This window comes from Narcine bancroftii, chromosome 7 (genome assembly GCF_036971445.1).
Source record: "Narcine bancroftii isolate sNarBan1 chromosome 7, sNarBan1.hap1, whole genome shotgun sequence".
Taxonomy (NCBI): Eukaryota; Metazoa; Chordata; class Chondrichthyes; order Torpediniformes; family Narcinidae; genus Narcine; species Narcine bancroftii.
The window spans coordinates 165,827,822-165,847,761 of NC_091475.1; the positions used below are offsets into that span (position 1 = coordinate 165,827,822).

The 19,940-nt window shown below is 43.0% G+C and overlaps 1 long non-coding RNA gene across 2 annotated transcripts in view; it reads right to left on the reverse strand.

Moving 5' to 3' along the window:
- LOC138739331 (uncharacterized) overlaps positions 1–19,940 on the reverse strand; it is a 334,221-nt gene that overhangs the window by 11,574 nt on the left and 302,707 nt on the right. The window contains exon 10 of one of the 2 annotated variants that reach the window (XR_011342173.1): positions 19,549–19,786. The exons of the other annotated variant lie outside the window; for it this stretch is intronic. This is a non-coding gene — a long non-coding RNA (uncharacterized lncRNA). Of the gene's footprint in view, positions 1–19,548; positions 19,787–19,940 lie in introns of those variants that run through there. 2 annotated transcript variants of the gene reach the window in all.

The window sequence follows — 19,940 nt, forward strand, 5'->3', positions numbered from 1 at the left end:
CAATATTCTCCACATTACTGGAGAGAGACATTAAATTAATCCCAATGTTGATTTCCAGCCTGCCCTGTGAAGACGATGGCATCCCACCAGGCATCATGGTCGAACGATGAGAGAGTCATAGTTCCCTCTCTTACTCCTGCTCCTTCACTCTTTTTTCTGAAGCTGTTCAAATGATGTTCCTTTTGGGGTTTTTTTTGTTTTTGATATATTTATCAGTCATTTCTTTTAGAACAAAATAAGCAGGTATTCAATACAAACAAAAGCATTGTCTATCATTTCCTCATACTCTGTTACCTACCATTGATCCTGCTTCACTGAAAATAGCAGTAATTAATGTTCTTTTCATAAACTGAAAAAAGCAAATTTTACCAGTACAATTCAAGCAGTGATGTATAATAATAAAGTGACACAAGAAACAAATAACTAAATTATTAGTTCAAATTTTTTTTTAATTTGCAAAATCCTTCTTATCACTATCAACAGCAGATTATATTTCTATAATTGGATTGATCTTCTGAATCCGAGCTGGCAGTTACACCTGAAGCTGCTAATTTTATCAGCTATTCCATCCTTATTCAGCACACCTAAGTAGGTGCACAAGTAAGGCAAAACGCTGACCTCTGAGATCAGTGGACATTAATGCTGCAGCGTTGAAGACTCGGATCACTGCCTTGGCACTCTCCCTGTGCCCCCAAGAGCAGCAAATTGATTTGAGTCAGCATACTGGAGAACAGGAAGTAGGCTTGATCTCTACAGTATGGTTTTTGATATCAAGTCAAGTCAAGTCACCTTTATTTATCGTTCATACCATGCTCACATGAGATAACGTTTCTCCAGGACCATGGAGCATACTTACATAAATACAAGTTAGAATAGAAGTTAAACACAATAAAATATTAGTATGTATACAGTAAAACTCCATGGTACTCTATCCACATGTCTTGGAAATTCAGGAGCCTGATGGCTTGGGGGAAAAGACTGTTGCCCAATCTAGATGTAAGGGTCCGAGTGCCACGGTACCTCCTACCAGATGGCAGAAGGGTGTGTGGAGTCCTTCACAATGTTTATTGCCTTTTGCCTGCATCATGTTGTACATGTCCTTCATGGTAGGACCCCACCCCGCTAAAATGATCTTTTCTGCTGACTTCACTATTCCCTGCAGGGTCTCGCAGTCTGTTACAGCTTCCAAACCAGGTGGTGATGCAGTTGCACAGGATGCTCTTGATACATCCTCTGTAGAATGTGGTGAGGATGGAGGGTGGGAGATGAACTTTCCTTAGCCTTCACAGGAAGTAGAGGTGCTGCTGGGTTTTATTGGCTATGGACCTGGCGTTAAGGGACCAGTGAGATTCTCTGCCAAGTGTACTCCAAGGAACTTGATATTCTTGATGACCTCAATGGTCGAGCCATCAGTGGTCAACAGAGCGATGTCCCCCCCCACCCCCCCCCCCCCAGCCCCCCCCCCCCAGCCCTCCTGAGGTCAACAACCATCTCTTTTGTTTTGTTTTATTAATGATCAGATACAGGTTGTTGGCTCATCTCTGTACACTGACTCCTCATTCTTACTAATAAGGCCCACCAAGGTCGTGTTGTCAGTGAACTTGATAACGTGGTTTGCATTGTTTAGCTGCACAGACATGGGTCAGCAGAGTGAATAGCAATGGACTAAACATCCATTATATTTTTTTTCCCTTAGTTCTGTCCACTTTCTCTCACTCATCAAACTGAGCTCAACCTTCATCTAACTTGACATTCAGTGATCTCAATCTTTGCAACCTGGAGAATCCCAGCTCCTGCTTGCTGACTTGCCTATTTGGTCAGTTCATTGGGCCAACAATCAAGTGAATCAATTGCTTTTACATTCATTCTCTTTACACCTAGCATCTTTAATTTTGATTTCTACCATTTTATTAATTTAAGCTTCATCTGCAGGATGTGATCTACAGACATAAATTCACTCATCTGCTGAGTGCTGAGACATCAAGTTTCATTGAGTTGAAGTCAGGAACAGTGTCCTAGACCCACAACTCATTGTTACCACACATACAAAGGTGCTTGTATGGCCAAAGTCTTTTTCTACTGAATTTATTTATAACTATCTCAATTTTTATGAGATGCTTATTTCAGCAAAGTAGAGACTCAAGGATTTGAATGGACATGAAAGGATAAAGAAAGTCAAATAGCTTTTGGGATTATCCATTGAACATTTTAATGACAGAGAATTTCAAGGACAATGAAAGGGCAGGGTAAGAATTTAATCTGGTGATAAAATTATTTCTGAAACATTTGACAGCATGACATCACAGTTTTGTGTGGCGCCCAGTCACTTGCCTGTAGCCAGGCCCTGGTGCTGACCTCATTGAGCAGAATTTTTGATCTGTGTGCTCTTCAGTATGTATTCTGCACTACATCATGAAAGATTTCCTTGGGGAATTTGAGGAAATTTAGCATTCACCATTAAACTCAGCTTTTAACTACATTTTATTAAAAAAAATGATAAAAGGGTGGCACGATTGACATAGCAGTTCGCCCAATGCTGTCACTGTCTGTAAGGAGTTTGTATGTTCTCCTGGTGTTTGCATGGGTTTCCTCCAGGTGCTCCAGTTCTCTCCCACCCTTCAAAAATGTACCAGGGTTGTACGTTAATTGGGGCATTTGTGCATCATGGTGGGGGGCGGGGGGGTGGGGGGGGGGTGAAGGGCCTATTATTGTACTGTATTTCTAAATTAAGTCAAACATTAAATTAAAATTAAACTAACAACTAATGCACAAACTAATGCACAAGTATTCTATTGGCATCAGTACAGAGAAATGATCCTTCACAAGTTGTAGTCTTTTATAACATTTTCTTCTGGAAGCTTCACTCCTCCCAATGTTAGTTTTCTGTTATGATGACACCAATTAATTGCTGGATTTGAAAAATACAAATCGGCCGTTAAGAATTTTGAAAAACTCTGTAATCATTCATACCACACTGTCTGACATATATAATTTGAAGGTTCCTAGAATTTATTACTGTACCCAGCCAAGTTGCACTTTTACTTTAAATTATAACTTTATGTATATATTTGATCATTATGTGATGTGTATTGTGTTTATGTGTGTGCACTGTGGTTTGCAGAAACACTTTCGTCTGGTTGTATGTGTATAGTCAGATGATAATAAACTTGAACTTGATGGCAAGCTTCTTGCATCATACTGCAATCTGTTTACTGTAATTTACAACTAAATCCATATATGATTGTTTCTGACAACCATTCACTACTTTAAACACACAGTCCTTTGACCAATACAGATGGCTAAATAAACAAAGTATCTGCCTCAACGGCATCATCTAATTTACTCATAGTCTTTTCCTCAGCAATGTTTTGGTATCTGACTCTTATCTTCCAAACACCTTGCTGCTCAGCACAGTTTATTTGCCAGCTGAGCAAGAAAATTCCAAGTTTGTGTCTGCATCCATAAGGAGTATGTTACATTTGGAGACCAGCAGCCAACACTGAAAAAATTCCCATGGAAGTCAATTCATTTTCTGAAGTGACTCTTTGTCCTTTTTCCTTGCTTCTGAATGTATCCAATGGAAGGCTGAGAAACATGAATGTGCATAGATGGGGTTGGATTGAACTGTTTCTTGGTCCTTTGTTCTCAAGGTACACATGACATGGTAGGTTACTTGAAGAAACCATGGCTCTTCAAATGGGACTCCAATAAGGAATAAATAAAGGATTGTAGGGGTGAATGAAAGAAGAGGAAGACTTTCAACCCTCATCTAGCAGACTGTTTTGGTTATGACCTGACTGCAAACCACAACAAATGCACATACTTGTGGTTTTCCCAAGACAGGTTTGAGAGATCAGGGAGACCCACCTGGAAAGGCAGGCTAGTGTTTATGTGGAGCGCCTCTCATCTGTGGTTGGCAGTCATCCATATTTGCCCTGTCGCTAGATTTCCCGAGGATGGGAAAGCCAACAGATAAAGGGCACCAAAAGCAGCCAGATCGAGAGTGCAAGGACTTTACCAGATTAGAAACAAAGAATGCTGGAAATACTTTCAACTATTAACCCTACCCTTAACCCTTACCCTAAGCATGACAGTCAGGATGTCAAAAATATATTTAGGACATTGAGCTTTCATCTTTGATGAGAATACTTTGGTTTTAAGTAGTACAGTACAAGGGGAATATTAGTTGCGGTTGAAATGTTAGAACAAAGGAGAGATCGAGGATTTGACTGTGACAAGAGAAAGTCAGTAGCAGAATGAATGATGCAAAGTATTTCCTGAATCATTATCAATAGCTGCTGTACAAAGAGATGACTGGCTTGAATTTTGTATACATATCTTTTCTTGAGAACAGGTTTTTTTTGTACTGATAAGTAAAAATTCTACCCAACCCACAGGAAAAAGAATCTCAGGGTTGCATGTGATGTCGTGTATATTCTGACAATAAATCTGAACTTTGAATTTTCACTAATGTTGAGCTCAAAAGGATGTGATGTGTCTCTTCTGTAATCTATAACCCTCTTCCCCTAACTTCTCTTCCTCTTGCAATGTTCATCAACCCTTGCTCGTTTCAATGAACTCCCGTAATTTCTCTCTTCGTATTCTCGCCCACAGTCTTTATCAATGCACCATTTCCTAACGACAAACTTAAAGCAACCTGCCGGCTCTCTCAATTGCAACAATCATTGTTTCCTTCATGTCATTTTTTTTACTGGTGATCACTATCTCACCCCATGGTCCCTTTTCTCTTTTTTGCCCTGACATAGAAATGTACAATCCTGTTTTATCATTTAATGAGATCATTAATGATCTGAAATGCTTGCAATGATTAAGGCAAACAGTAAAAAATATCAATAATTCATGTGAGAAAGGCTCTTCTGAGTCATAAGGACAAAGGTAAGGTTCATTCAGTTCTGGAATGGGTTAATAAAGGCTACTTGGTAACCCTCTCATTATTAATTGTAGTAGAATCTTTGTTTTCTCATCAGAATAATTTCAACTTGTAAAATCCTATGATTCATATCATTAATATTTCATTGAACGGCATCCAAATATCTACTAACACAAAAACTTTATTCAAACACTGTATGAGTGCCAACATTTTTGACCCAGAAGTATCATAGAGATGGGTAATTTTTCTCTCTAACTTTCCTCCTTTCCTATTGTTCTCTCCCTCATTCTTGTCCTTCCACCTCTCCCAATTTCTGTCGAATACCTATCACTACTCAATTCCTCCCCAGCTTCTTTCCCCCTCCATATAGCCTCTTTCAACTTTAGACTTCATACAGGATCTTGAACCTGTGGTGCACTGTTGGCCAGAAGCAAACACACAAAACCAAAAGACTGTACAACAGGTTTTATTCGATGTAAACTTCCACAGAGCCAGCTGTTAGATTGTGCTGCTCTAAACACTGAGAGTGTCTTCGAAGGGCCGGCTCAGGCTTGTATCCCAGAGGGTGATTGACACCCAACCGGGTGGCGCTTGGTCCATTCAGGTCGGCTGATTGACAGCCGGCCAGGTGTTGTCTTCTCCCCATGCTCTTCTGCAGCTACAGAGTTCCCCCCTGCAGTAGACCAGTGGTGTACCACCACAGAACCGAAACATTGACTGTCCATTTCTAACCATGAATGCTGCCTGGCTCATCGAGTTCCCCCAGCATCTTGTTGTTTGCTCAAGATCCCTGCATCGACAATGTTTGTGTTTCCCTCAGATCAATCTGATTGAATATATGCTCTAAAACAGATTTTTTTCTTGAAAGTCAATTACATGATTGCTGACCCTTGGGTTCACAGAAATCTAGACCAGTTAGTCATTCAATAGCCTTCTAAAAGAAATATTAGAATATAGCTTAATGTTGTTGGATCCATATTGGAACACTACGGTTTCAAAAACTGGCTCACAAAATATTAAGTTGTTGAATCACAGTTTACATTACATGCTTTACATTGGAAGGTTTTATTGTGAAATTAATTTATTTACTCTTGAAGCATGCTTTACCAATTTTAGAAGCACAAAATCAACGGAATAGGGAGGGATTTGGAAGTTATTACTGCATAGATAAGTGATATGCCATCCATTCACACTAATCCTATGTTAATTTCATTCTCCTTACATTTTATCATTCATCTAAACATCAGGGACAATTTATAGTGTCCAACTAATGTACCAACCCATACATCTCTGGGATGTGGGAGGAAATAGCAATCTCCAGCACGTACTCAGGATTGAACCTGGCTCACTGCTGCTGAGAGTTAGCCACTGCACCTGTTGCATCAAGGCATTATCCAGTTGGCTGCCTTGTCCCCACTCCCTATTTTTCTGTACACTAAATGCCAAGCCCAGCAACTTCCTCATCTCAGACCAGAGTCCAGTGCTCCCAATACTCACTTCAGAAGAGACAGTAATGTACACACACTTGTTGGTGGTCATTCGTTCTCAAGTAAGACAATGACATCTAGTCTTTTAGTACTATGATGAGTATAAAGGTGATTGATTAGACCAATATGGAAAATTGCTTTCGCACAGGGAATTTCGCACAGGTGTAGGGAAGCTTTTAAATCAGCAGCTCTTGATGTTCAGATTCTCATTTTCTGTTTGCCTCTTCTATTCTAGCTTCTTTGTATGAATAACCATATAACATATAAGAATTACAGTACAGAAACAGGCCATCTTGGCCCTCTAGTCTGCACCAATTTAAATGAACTCCTCTAGTCCCATCTCCTCGCTCCTTGTCCATAACCCTCCAATCCCCTCACATCTATGCACTTATCCAACCTTCTCTTACATGACAAAATTGACCCTGCTGCAACCACCTCTTCCGAAGGTTCATTCCACTCAGCCACCACTCTCTGAGTGAAGAAGCTTCCTCTCATGTTACTTTTGCCCCCTAACCCTTTTACAGAAGGATCAATGCGTGTTGTCCCCAGTGGTGTCAAAGCTGAAACTCTGCAGGGATGTCTAATAGTCTTTGAAATCTATTTTTTCTGTCCACTGTATCACCATTTGCTAAGGGATATGGTTACTGCACTGATCTGTGGAGTGGGTTGGTTAGTCTTGACATTCAAATAGTTGGGTATTTATTAGCTTTTAGGAGACATTCCAGATGAGTGTCCATTGAATCAGGTTGAGAGCCACTGATGCAGAGAGCAGGGAAGAAAGGAGCAGATAGACTAACTCTCACTTAGGATGGTTGACCACAGAACAAGATGTCACATTTACTTTGACATTCCATTTAAAATACAGCATAATCGTTAGTCCAACTATATTACAGTGGCAGTGACCTGGGTTTGAACCTACTGCAGTCTGTAAGGAATTTTTCTTAATATTTTATTTATAATTTTTCCCAACTCAAACAGTTCCATTAATTCACAATACAACAATTACATTTATCAAATATATTTACATTTCTTCTATTCACCCCATCCCACACAAAATAACTACAAGAGAAAAAACACATTAACCATAAAGAAACTTGACTTAAATAAAAGGACAAAATATACTCACTTAACTTAAGAAACAAAACGCTATTGACCGAGGACAAATGACAGATTAAAAGAAAAAAGAAGACGAAAAACACATTAGCCACAGGGTCTGCTGGAGCTCAACGCCCATCCTTCAGGTCTCTTATATTCATCTCGATTTGACCTGGTTGGAATGGACAACCCCATCCTCTCCCCAAAGGAGGAAGGACAAAGGGAGTGGGGGGGGGGGGGGGAGCGCAGACAGTGAACCACAGGGGACCACACTATATCCTTGTGCCTATGTAACACAGGTAGGGTTGCCAGATTTTAAGAAAGATTTCATATTTTTTCCTTAGATTATAAGTAACTTTCTCCAAGGGAACACAGCTCTGCATTTCCATTTTCCAAAGTGTAATACCCAAATGAGAGTCTGACTTCCAGGTAACCGCTATGCACTTCCTGGCCACTGCCAGAGCAATCAACACAAATTGGATTTTAAATTTGGACAGCTTCATTTTAATTCTTATGTCCGTAATACAGGAATAACTCTGGGTCCTGTGGGAACTCTTTACATATGATTTTCTCTAGGGCTTGGCCTAGCTCTACTCAAAAGGGCATCACTTTGGGGCATGACCAGGTTGAGTGCACAAAAGTTCCTGTCTCTATGCCGCACCTGAAACATTGGTCCGAAATTTCTGGTTTAGCTTTATTCAATTTCAGCAGTGTGAGATATAGTTGGTGAAGAAAGTTATACTGTACCAGTCTATATCGCATGTTAATTATTGTGGTCATGCTATCACAACACAGGTCTGGCCAGCACCGTTCATCTATTGTAACACCTCGGTCAAACTCCCAAATCTGCTTTAACCTATAAAGCCCTGGTTTCGGGCCCTCCACTTGGACAGGGATTACATTGCCGAAATAAACTTTGATGTGTTCCCTCTTCGAATCAGATTCTCCATGTCACTGCCCTTTGGTAGGGTCATGGTTGGACCCAATTTGTCCCGCAAGAAAGATCTTAACTGAAAGTAGCAAAAGAGTGTCCTATTTAATAAATCATATTTAGTTCTTAACTGCTCAAATGACATGAGCTACCCCTGCTCATAACAGTCCTCGAATCACCTGATCCCCTTTTGGCACCAGGTATCCAGGATCTTGCTGTAAATAGTCAATGGTATTAAATTATTCTGAGTTGGGGGGGGGGGGGTGTTTTGGGACAACCTCACCTGTCTGTAAGGAGTTTATATGTTCTCCCCATGACTGTGTGGATTTCCTCCAGGTACTCTGGTTTCCTCCCACATTCAAAAGACGTAAGGGGTTAGTAGATTAATTACAGAGGGGCGTAATTAGGCGGCATGGGCTTGTCGGCCAGAGCTGTGGGTTAACATGTTGTATCTTTAAACTAAAAATTAAAAATATTACATTAAAATCCCCAACAAAGCAACATTCCCATAGCAATTGAGTGACTATCCAGCAACGTGCTGTATGAAGAATATGTTCCACTTTGGGTCCAATCCAATTTCTAGACCACGATATTTTTGTGTGGGAGTCTGTTTGTAGTAGAATGAAATAAAAAACAGATGTAATCAGAAAGAGGAAATGCTGCAAACAGCTGCCTTCTGTATTTTTCTGATTTGCTGAAAAGACTAGATTTTGTTGCTATGGTGATGTGCACTGTTGGCGCATGACTGAGATTACTATAAATTTTCATGGCTACAGAAATTTTCATTCATTGCACTTGCAGTAAATAAGCATAATTGCCACATAAAACTGAAAACTTAGCTTTCAGACTAAGATTGTTAAAAATCCACCTGCAAGATCTATCTTTTGGTACCCTTGTGAGCGTCAGATTTTAGTTTTCTCATGGAGGGATGTTGTACAGTAAATTGTCCTTTCATTATAGGGTTGAACAGATCCACTGTACATTTCTCTCATTTTTTATTTTTCAAATTTCCATTATTCCATTTTCCCCTGTATTTTCTTTGATTATTAGCAATATGTCCACTGAAAGAAAGAAAAACAACACTGTTGCCCTTGGGATATCCTAAAGGGTTTTCATGCAAAGCCAACTGGCACTGAAGAGTAGTAACTATTGTACTACAGATAAACACACCAGACAACCAGTGCAAAGTAAACAAATGGAAACAAGGACCTGTTGGTAATTCATCTGTTTGCTGATGGGGCTAGCTGAGGCTAAATATTAAGCAGAACACTGGGGGGGGGGGGGAAATTCCAATCCTGATCTGAATGGTTGAATGGGATTGTTTTTAATGGCAAAATGAATGGCTGGCTGGAAACTCAATTTAACATTTCAAATGTAAACTCCATGACTCTTTGAGGAACTTTTCTGAGCCCAAATCTCACAAGTAAGACTTGCTACCAACATTTTGATAATTGCTCAAAAGATCACCTTATTGTGCCAGGGCTGTTTACACAGATGCAGCAGGAGGAAGGAGGGCTTTGAGGTCTCCCAGCCCAGAGAATAGGATACAAGGAAATGACATAAAAATCACAGCAATCTTCCATAAATACACTTGTAGCATTTACAATTATATTGTGACCAGCAAAGTCCAAAAGGCTTGTCATCACACACCCCAATGTGCTTTTCTGTTATGTATGTTTCAGGAACAGCTGAGCTTTCTTCATGTATCAGTGCCAGTGGTCACACTTCCTGCTGCTCCATGAGCGCCCGCGAATCAGTTAATTTCTCACTTTGGGAATTGGGGGAAATAACTCAGAACATGCAGCAATTGCAGATCTACAGAACTTGCTGAAAGACTCAAAGCAACATGTCAAACCTTTGTGTTCCCGTGGCCTCTTATCCTTTCCCAGGAACATTAAAAGACTTGCTAACATGCTCCTCTTCAAGTTTTCATTTGTGAGCCTGCCAACCTGCCTCCCCGATATGATCAAATTAATGAAAAAAATCATGGACTACAACAAGCTTTGTCCATTATATTATTCTCTCCACTTTAGATTCATCTTTATTTTTTCAATTTTGTAAATGAAAATCTGGTGAGACCACTCTTGGAATATTGTGTTCAGTTTTGGTCACCTCATTACAGGAAGAATGTGGTAGAGATGGAGAGGGTGGAGAGGAGATTTACCAGGATGTTACCTGAATTGGAAATCATGCTTTATGAGGCAAGGTTAGCAGAGCTAAGGCTTTCCTCTTTGGAACGAAGAAGGTTGAGAGCCTACAAGATTATGAGAGGCATATACATAAGCACATTTACCCCAGGTCAGGCATAGCAAACACCAGAAAACATCTGTAAAAGTGAAGGGTGGGAAGTTTAGGGGAGACATCAGGGGTATTTTTTTTACACAGAGTTGTGGGTGCCTGAAATAATTTGCTGGGGGTGGCTGGAAAAATAGGGGCATTTAGGAGACTGAGACTGGCATATGGATGCAAGAAAAATATGGTTATGAGGTAGGGAGGATGTTATATGTGTATTGTGGAGGAACACGTGGCCTCTCTATCTGGAACACTGTGGATTGCAGAGGGTCGCATATCCTCCCCATCTGAAACTTATTCAGAAGTCACAACATCTGCCATTCAAGGTTCAAATCTGGCCACCCATTAGTGCACAACTTGCCATTGGCTCAATAAAATGAATCAGTGTCATCATTCATCAGAAGCCCAGCTCAGACAGTGTAAAATATTGATGCATACCACATTTCTTTCTCTCTGCCTTGTGGTCCATGCCCCGGACTGTGCTTTACGCCAGGTCGCTACTGTGGGCATCACTGGAGGAGTCACAGATAAGGTGTGCACCAGACTTAAGTTGAACCACAGATTATGATAGATCAGTGCTTGCAGAGATCTGCACCCCTGTTGGTATAGGGAATTGGGAGTGTGTTGAAAGTCCCTGTCTGTGAAGTGTGTACACTTGTGGGAACATGTAGAAGATAGGTGGTCACTGGTATAGGAGTCCAACCTTGGTCTGATGTGAATGTCCATATAGTTGTTTAGTAGTAGAGTAATTAAATATTGGCAAATACTAGAGCGCCTCGGATGCCCCCCAAAGTTCCTCAACATGGTTATCCAACTGCACGAAAACCAACAAGGTCGGGTCAGATACAGCAATGAGCTCTCTGAATCCTTCTCCATTAACAATGGTGTGAAGCAAGGCTGTGTTCTCGCACCAACCCTCTTTTCAATCTTCTTCAGCATGATGCTGAAACAAGCCATGACATCAATGAAGACGCTGTTTACATCCGGTACCGCATGGATGGCAGTCTCTTCAAGACACAAGAGCAACTTGTCTGTGAACTACTCTTTGCAGATGATGCCGCTTTAGTTGCCCATTCAGAGCCAGCTCTTCAGCGCTTGACGTCCTGTTTTGCGGAAACTACCAAAATGTTTGGCCTGGAAGTCAGCCTGAATAAAACTGAGGTCCTCCATCAGCCAGCTCCCCAATATGACTACCAGCCCCCCAACACCTCCATCGGGCACACAAAACTCAAAACAGTCAACCAGTTTACCTATCTCGGCTGCACCATTTCATTGGATGCAAGGATCGACAACGAGATAGACAACAGACTCACCAAGGCAGATAGCGCCTTTGGAAGACTACACAAAGAGTCTGGAAAAACAACCAACTGAAAAACCTCACAAAGATTAGCGTATACAGAGCTGTTGTCATACCCACACTCCTGTTCAGCTCCGAATCATGGGTCCTTTACCGGCATCACCTACGGCTCCTAGAACGCTTCCACCAGCGTTGTCTCCGCTCCATCCTCAACATTCATTGGAGCGACTTCATCTCCAACATCGAAGTACTCGAGATGGCAGAGGCTGACAGCATTGAATCCACGCTGCTGAAGATCAAACTGCGCTGGGTAGGTCACGTCTCCAGAATGGAGGACCATCGCCTTCCCAAGATCGTGTTATATGGCGAGCTCTCCACTGGCCACCGAGACAGAGGTGCACCAAAGAAGAGGTACAAGGACTGCCTAAAGAAATCTCTTGGTGCCTGCCACATTGACCACCGCCAGTGGGCTGATATCGCCTCAAACCGTGCATCTTGGTGCCTCACAGATCGGCGGGCAGCAACCTCCTTTGAAGAAGACCACAGAGCCCATCTCACTGTCAAAAGACAAAGGAGGAAAAACCCAACACCCAACCCCAAACAACCAATTTTCCCTTGCAACCGCTGCAACCGTGTCTGCCTGTCCCGCATCGGACTTGTCAGCCACAAACGAGCCTGCAGCTGACGTGGACATTACCCCTCCATAAATCTTCGTCCGCGAAGCCAAGCCAAAGAATTAAATATTGTTTGATGTCTTCCCCTATTTGTCTCTAGTGTGTTCAATAAAGTTACCTTTGATTGTAACACTTGTGTCCTAACTTGCCTCTCTGTGAACCCACCGAACCTAATACTTTCCAAACAGAATTTAGTTTTTTAGGTATTTACAGGTCACCACAACATTGTAAACCAAAGGGCCTGTACTTTGCAGTAATGTTCTATGTTCTAATTTCCTCATCTATTTAACCTCTTGGAAGATGTCCTCATCTTCATAATAGAGTACAACTCTAGACGATGCTTCAGATGTAAAGGCCCAGAGGACGTCACATGATGCCGTTGGAGATATCACACAACCTATCGACTACCACGGGATTTATTTTAAAAAGTTCATTTAAGAAAAGTTAATTTAATAAAAACTACTTTAAAGTTATTTTAAAGTGATGAAAAGATGAAAAATATTGCCAAAAAAAGACTGTGGCCCAAATCTTTCGCAATGAACCAGCCTCACTTGTTACGTGCAGTTGGGAAGGCAGTCACGGCAGAGATGGCGATGTATTCCCATCTCTTCTGCTCCATGACTGATGTTGGCATGCACACTTGTGTCAGCTACTGTGCGGTCTGACCACTTCGCTGAAAAGCAAGCGCGTGGTTTAAATAAACATTCCTGCTGCGACTTCAGTGCTCATAGTCTGTGTCTCCAGTCTGTTCACTCGCTTGCATCCAGCAAGTTGCATTTGGTGACCCCAATGAGTCTCCACATTCTAAAGACTCCTACTATATGGATCCTGCTGCGGTTGGTGCCGTAGCGCTCAAGCTACCCATGTTTTGGACCAACCGGCCCTGCACTTGGTTCAGCCAAGCGGAGGCCAAGTTCCTGATCAAGCAAATCTCCTTGGACTCCAGCAAGTACTTCTACATTGTCAGTTCCCTCGACCAAGAGACCGCTGGCTGTGTAGATGACCTCATCCAAGCGCCACAGAGGAGGGTAAATACATAGCCTTAAAAAACCTCTTCATAACCATCTACAGTCTCTCACGCCTCAATAGGGCAGCCAGGCTCTTGCATCTCGACGGTTTAGTGGACCGCATGCCATCCGCCTTGATGGATGAGATGCTTGCACAGTCGGAGGGACATAAGCCCTGCCTTATGTTTGAACAGGCTTTCCTGTAGCACATGCCCGAGGATATTCGCCTCCTGCTCACTGATGCCAATTTCAGCGACCCTAGGAAGGTAGCCTTTACCACACGAAATGTGAAAATCCAGAGGCTCTTCACTGACTAACCAAACCGTCGTAGCAACCACCCTGCAAACCATGCCCATTGGCAGAGAAGTGCCCCTCCCACCTGACTCAGAACCCCATGGAGCAACATCTGTGCTTCTATAACTAGCACTGGGGGTAAGAGACTCGAAAATGCCCTCAACCTTACTCATTTCAGGGAAACAAGCGGGCCAGCCGCTGTTTCTGGCCATGGTAGCTGGCCAAAGGAACAGCCTACTCCATGTGTGGGACAGCATCTCAGGCTGCAGGTTCCTCGTCGACACAGGAGCCAATATAAGCATAATTCCACCCTCTCACCTTGAGATGCGCATGAGACCGCACAGCCCCACCCTTTGTGCAGCCAACAACTCCGCCATCTCCACCTTTGGGTGCAAATGCATTCCCCTGCATTTTGTAGATACGGATTTCCACTGGCATTCAGCTTGGCCACAATCAACAAGCCCCTGTTGGGAGCGGACTTTCTCTAGGTGCACTTTCTCCTCGTCAACCTACAGGGCAGGCGGCTGGTCCACGCGGAGACATTTCAAAGTGTGCCCCTTGGAACATCAAATGAGTAGGCACTCACCTCACCATGGTGGACACAGCTACAAACCGCTACTCATGCCTCCTCGCCGAGTTTCCAGCCGTTCTTTGCCCACAGTTTTCAACCACTCAGCTGCCCTATGGAGTGCAGCATCACATTTTGACCAAGGGTCCGTCCATCCACTCTCGGACCCATTGGCTAGCACCCAACAAGCTCAAGCTCACCAAAGAGGAGGTCACTCACATGGAAGAGCTGGGCATTGTCTGCAGGTCAGACAGCCTATGGTCCTCGCCACTACACATGGTACCAAAGGTCAACAGTAGCTGGAGACCTTGCAATGACTACAGATTAAACGACGCTATCATTCCCGACCGGTATCCAGTCCCACAGGACTTCATGGCCAACCTCAACAGTGCTTGTATTTTCTCCAAGGTTGACCTCATCAGGGGCTACCATCAAATACCGATTCACCCCAACAAAATACAACAGAGAGCCATTATCACCCCTTTTGGCCTTTTGGAATTTCTACAGATGTCCTTTGGCCTTAAATACACAGCCCAAATGTTCCAGCAGCTAATGGATGCTGTAGGGCGGGACATGCCTTAATATACCTGGATGGCATTTTGGTGGAAAGCGCTACGGCTGAGTAACATGTCGCCCACCACCGCCAGCTCCTTTCCTGTCAATGCCTCACCATCAATCTGGCCAAATGCGAATTTGGCTGTCAACAGATAGATTTTCTGGGCTACCGTATAACCAAGGATGGTGCAGTGCCCCTTCTGGACAAAGTAGAGGCCATTCGCCAGTTTCCACAGCCTACCACACTTAAAGGCCTGCAGGAATTTGTAAGAATGGTCAATTTCTACAACAGGTTTATTCCCCAGGTGGCTGAAATTAAGCAACCCCTCTTCAACCTCATCTCCGCCTCCATGAAAATACTACGGTGGCTTTTGAGAAGACAAAAGATGCCCTCCCCAGTTCAATCATCCTTGTACACCCACAGCTGGAGGCCCCAACCACCATTTTAGTTGATGCGTCCGCAACAACAATAGGAGCAGTCTTCCAGCAGTTTATGGACAATATGTGGAAGCCACTTTCCTGTTTTATTCGCCATTTGCTCCCACCCGAGCACAAGTACAGCACCTTTGACAGGGAACTGCTGGCTCTCTACCCGGCCATTTACCATTTCCTTGAAGGAAGAAAATTCACTGACCACAAACTGCTGACCTTCGTTTTCACCAAAGTCTCTGACCCCTGGTTGGCTCATCCGCAATAACACCTGTCGTACATCTCTGAATTCACCGCCAATGTACGCCACCGCTCAGGCAAAGACAATTTTGACACAGATGCCCTTTCCAGGCCAGCCATCTGCCGTTTGTCGCATGCTGTTGACTACTAAGAGTTGGCCCACGCAGAGAAGACGGACCTCAACATCGCCTGTTTCCATACAAATCTGACTGGCCTTCAGCTAGTAGACCTGCCCCTCGATGATGGCAAGACCACTATCCTCTGTGACGTCTCCTCTGAGATCCCTTGGCCAGCGATCCCAGCCAAATGGTGAAAGGAAGTGTTCCATCTAATACAAGTATTCCATCTCACCCCTCCATCCACAACCCAGTCCACATGATCTCCATCAGGTTTGTCTGGCACGGCTTACACAAATGTGTCACAGAGTGGGCACGAACATGCCCCAACTGCCAACTGGCAAAAGTCCAGACCCACACCTGGCCGCCAGTTCAGGAGTCCAAATCCACTACATGTCATTTTCAGTATGTCCATGTGGACATCGTCAGGACCCTCCCCATCTCTAGGAGGCAGCGATACCTCTTCACAATGGTGGACAGGCACATCAGGTGGCCTGAGGTGGTTTCCCTTCCTGACATAGCCACAGACACCTGCACCATGGCATTTTTCTCCTCCTGGATCGCCCATTTCAGTGTTCCATCACACATCACCATGGACCGTGGAGCCCAATTCAGAATGTCTCTGTCGTCTGACTTTGCCAAACTCATCGAGAACAATAGTTGAATCTAAAGCAGCTAAAACATTGTTATATTTAATGAAGGATTTAAACTTAATTGATATATGGAGAAGGATACATCCTAAAGATAGAGACTATCCTTCTCATACAAATTGTAAGTTATACTTCAAGATAAAAAAAGGAATATATGAAAGATATAAATAAATTAGAAAATGAAATATCAGTGTTAGAAAAAGAAATTCAAAAATTACCTTCAGAGATTAAATATAGAAATTTAACTAATAAGAAATTACAATATAATACAATGCTTACATACAAAACAGAAAAAATGATATTACTGTCTAAACAGAAATATAATGAATTAGGAGAATGATCTCATAAAGTTTTAGCCTGGCAATTAAAAGCAGAACCGACTTCTAGAACAATACAACAGAATCTTAATCAAGTGACATTAAACCACAAGAAATAAATGAAACTTTGAAGAAATTTTAGGAAAAATTATATACATCTGAATCATTACATGATTATGTAATTATAGATGATTATTTGTCACAAATCATATTACCAACATTAACTGAGACAGGTAAAGATTATTTAGATATCTTTTTACTGAACAAGAAGTCTATAATGCACTTAATTGTTTACAAATAATAGATCTCCAGGGGAAGATGGGTTTCCAGTTGAATTTTATAAAGAATTAAAAAATTTGACGATTCCTTTATTTATGAAAGTAATAGAACATGCTTTTAAATCTCATAATCTTCCAGAATATTTTTCAACAGCAATAATTAAGACAGAGATCCATTAAAACCAGCTTCATATAGACCTATATCATTATTAAATGTTGATTATAAAATTATAGCAAAAGTATTAGCAAATAGGATTAATGATTATCTTCCTGAATTGATAAAAATAGACAAATGTTAGAAAATATAGTAAGGTTATTAAGTATAATTCATCTAGCACAAAAGAAAAAGGACTTAAGTATAGTAGTGCCTTTAGGTACAGAACAAGCTTTTGATAAATTAGAATAAGATTTTTATTTAAAGTTTTGAGTAAATTTGGTTTTGATTTGGATTTTATAAATTGGATTAAAGCTTTATATAAAAATCCTAAAGCTAAAGTAGAGGATAGGTTGCTCAATCATTTAATTTATCAAGATTGAGTAGACAGGGATCCCTTTTATCACCTGCTACACCACCCCCTCCAGAATTGCCACATGTTACTGTACAGTCTTTGGGCGGATGGCCTCTGCGCCTGACCTGGGGGGTCTGGAGCCAGCAAGTCTAAGTCCAGGTACGCTGCCTTGAGGAGGTCAATTGTGAATCTGTCCTGCCGACCATCAATGTCCAATGTAAACACGACACCATCTCTCTGCAACACCTTCAATGGGCCTTCATAGGGAAACTGTAGACGTGTTCCTTGTTCTCGCCGCATGAAGACATAGTTGGTGGACTTTAGGTCCGCGGGGATGTGTCAGGGTGGAGAGCCATGTCGGGATGGTGGCGGGGGCACCTGTTTACACCCTCAACCTCTGGAAGATGTCTAAGGTGCTGGGCTGTGGGCTGGGGGAGGTTGAAGAGAATGTACTCAGAAGTGGTAAGTGGGAAACCATAAACCATCTCAGTGAACAAGGCTGGTAGATCTTTCTACAGTGCTGTATGGATGCTAACAGCACCTACGGGAACTCGTCCACCCAATTCAGGCTTTCAGGGCTGCCTTCAGGTGACAGTGGAAATACTTAACTAGGCCGTTTTCCTGAGGGTGGTAGGCCATGGTGTAGTGCAACTGGCTGCCACAGAACTTGGTTAGGTCAGTCCAGAGCGAGGAAGGGAACTGTGCCCCTTCGTCTATGGGTCTCCGAAGCGTGCGACCCAGGTGGATATAAAGGCTCTGGCGCATGTCTCTGTGTTGCACGAGGGAAGGAGTATGGCTTCCAGCCAACAGATAAAACTATCGATTGTTGAAAAGATGCCGTATACCCTGGCTCATGGGGAGTGGGCTGACAATGTCTACATGCATGTGCTCAAATCGGCACTGTGCTGGCTCATAAGTCTGGAGTGGGGCTTTGGTGTGTCTATGCACCTTGATGCTTTGGCACTGCAAACAGATTTTAGCCCACAGGGTCATGGCTCAGTGGAGGCCATGCCACATGAACTTGTCGGACAAAACAAGCAGACCGTGGACCTTATGGATGGGTGGGACAGGCCGTGGATCTGGTCAAAAACCCGCTGTCACCAGGTCATGAGTATGATGGGTCTGGGGAACCCTGTGGATACGTAACACATTAGGGACAGGCCTCCTGGTGAGGGACAGAAGGCTGGTGATGGCTGTCCAGTAGGCCTGGATGTCCATGTCCTCTGCCTGGTCCTTGCCAAGCTGGGTGATGTCAATCCCCCCTCAGGTTGCAGAGATTGTGGGTCTGGATAAGGCATCGGCCATCACGTTGGACTTGCCTGCAACGTTGTGGTGTACTCCTAGATGTAGGAGAAGTGATGCTGTTGCCTCGCTGACCACAGGTCTGATACCTTGCTGAGTGCGTAAGTGAGTGGTTTGTGGTCTGTGTAGTCAGTGAAAACCTTTACCTCTAACATGTATCAGAAGTGTCATATCACCATGTACAGGGCCAACAGCTCGGGGTAGAATGCACTGTAATTGAGCTCTGGTATCTTGAGGTTTTTGCTGAAGAAGGCTGGGGGCACCAGGGCTCATTGACCCATTGTTACAGCACTGTGCTCGCTGCTCTGCTCAACACATCTGTTGTAAGGGCCAGCAGGGAGGTTGAGTCTGACTGTGCCAGGACTGTGGCCCAATCCAATACCGCTTTCATGGTCTGGAACCATTGAGGTCACCATTGTAGTATCTGCTACGGCAGTGCTACGGAATAAAGAGACGTTCACACGGTGCAAGGGTGGACCAGTAACTGACTTTATTATTTTATTTCTTCGCACTGCACATAAGGGAACCCCCACTTCCGGTGACGTGTGTGTTAGCTTCCGGAAGTGACATCAGCGCATTGCAGTGTCATTCCCAGGCCAGTGGTGCATCACCTGGAAGCGAGGAGTTCCCCTGGGCAACATGTGGCATCAACCGCAGGCTTCTCCTCGGGAGTGAAGAGGATCCGCGCCATCTTGAGTTGGCCAACTGCCTAACCGTGTGGTCGCTTAGCCTGCTACACTATAATTTGAGGGGTAAATATTCTGTATTTTTACAAGTTTGGAGCCCGTATGCTCGAATAATGGGACTAAAATTATAAATTATTTCTTTGAGTCCTCCAGCCGGTGAAATTTTCCCTGAAATGAGTAAGGATATTATTAGAAAACGTTTTTTTAGATCCTAGCGTGTCCTCCAAAGCAATCCAAATTAATACACAGCTATATTATTGGGGATTTTAGACTTAGGTTTTAGTTTAATAGAGTTAGTAAGAGTTGGGGAGGGGAGGGATTA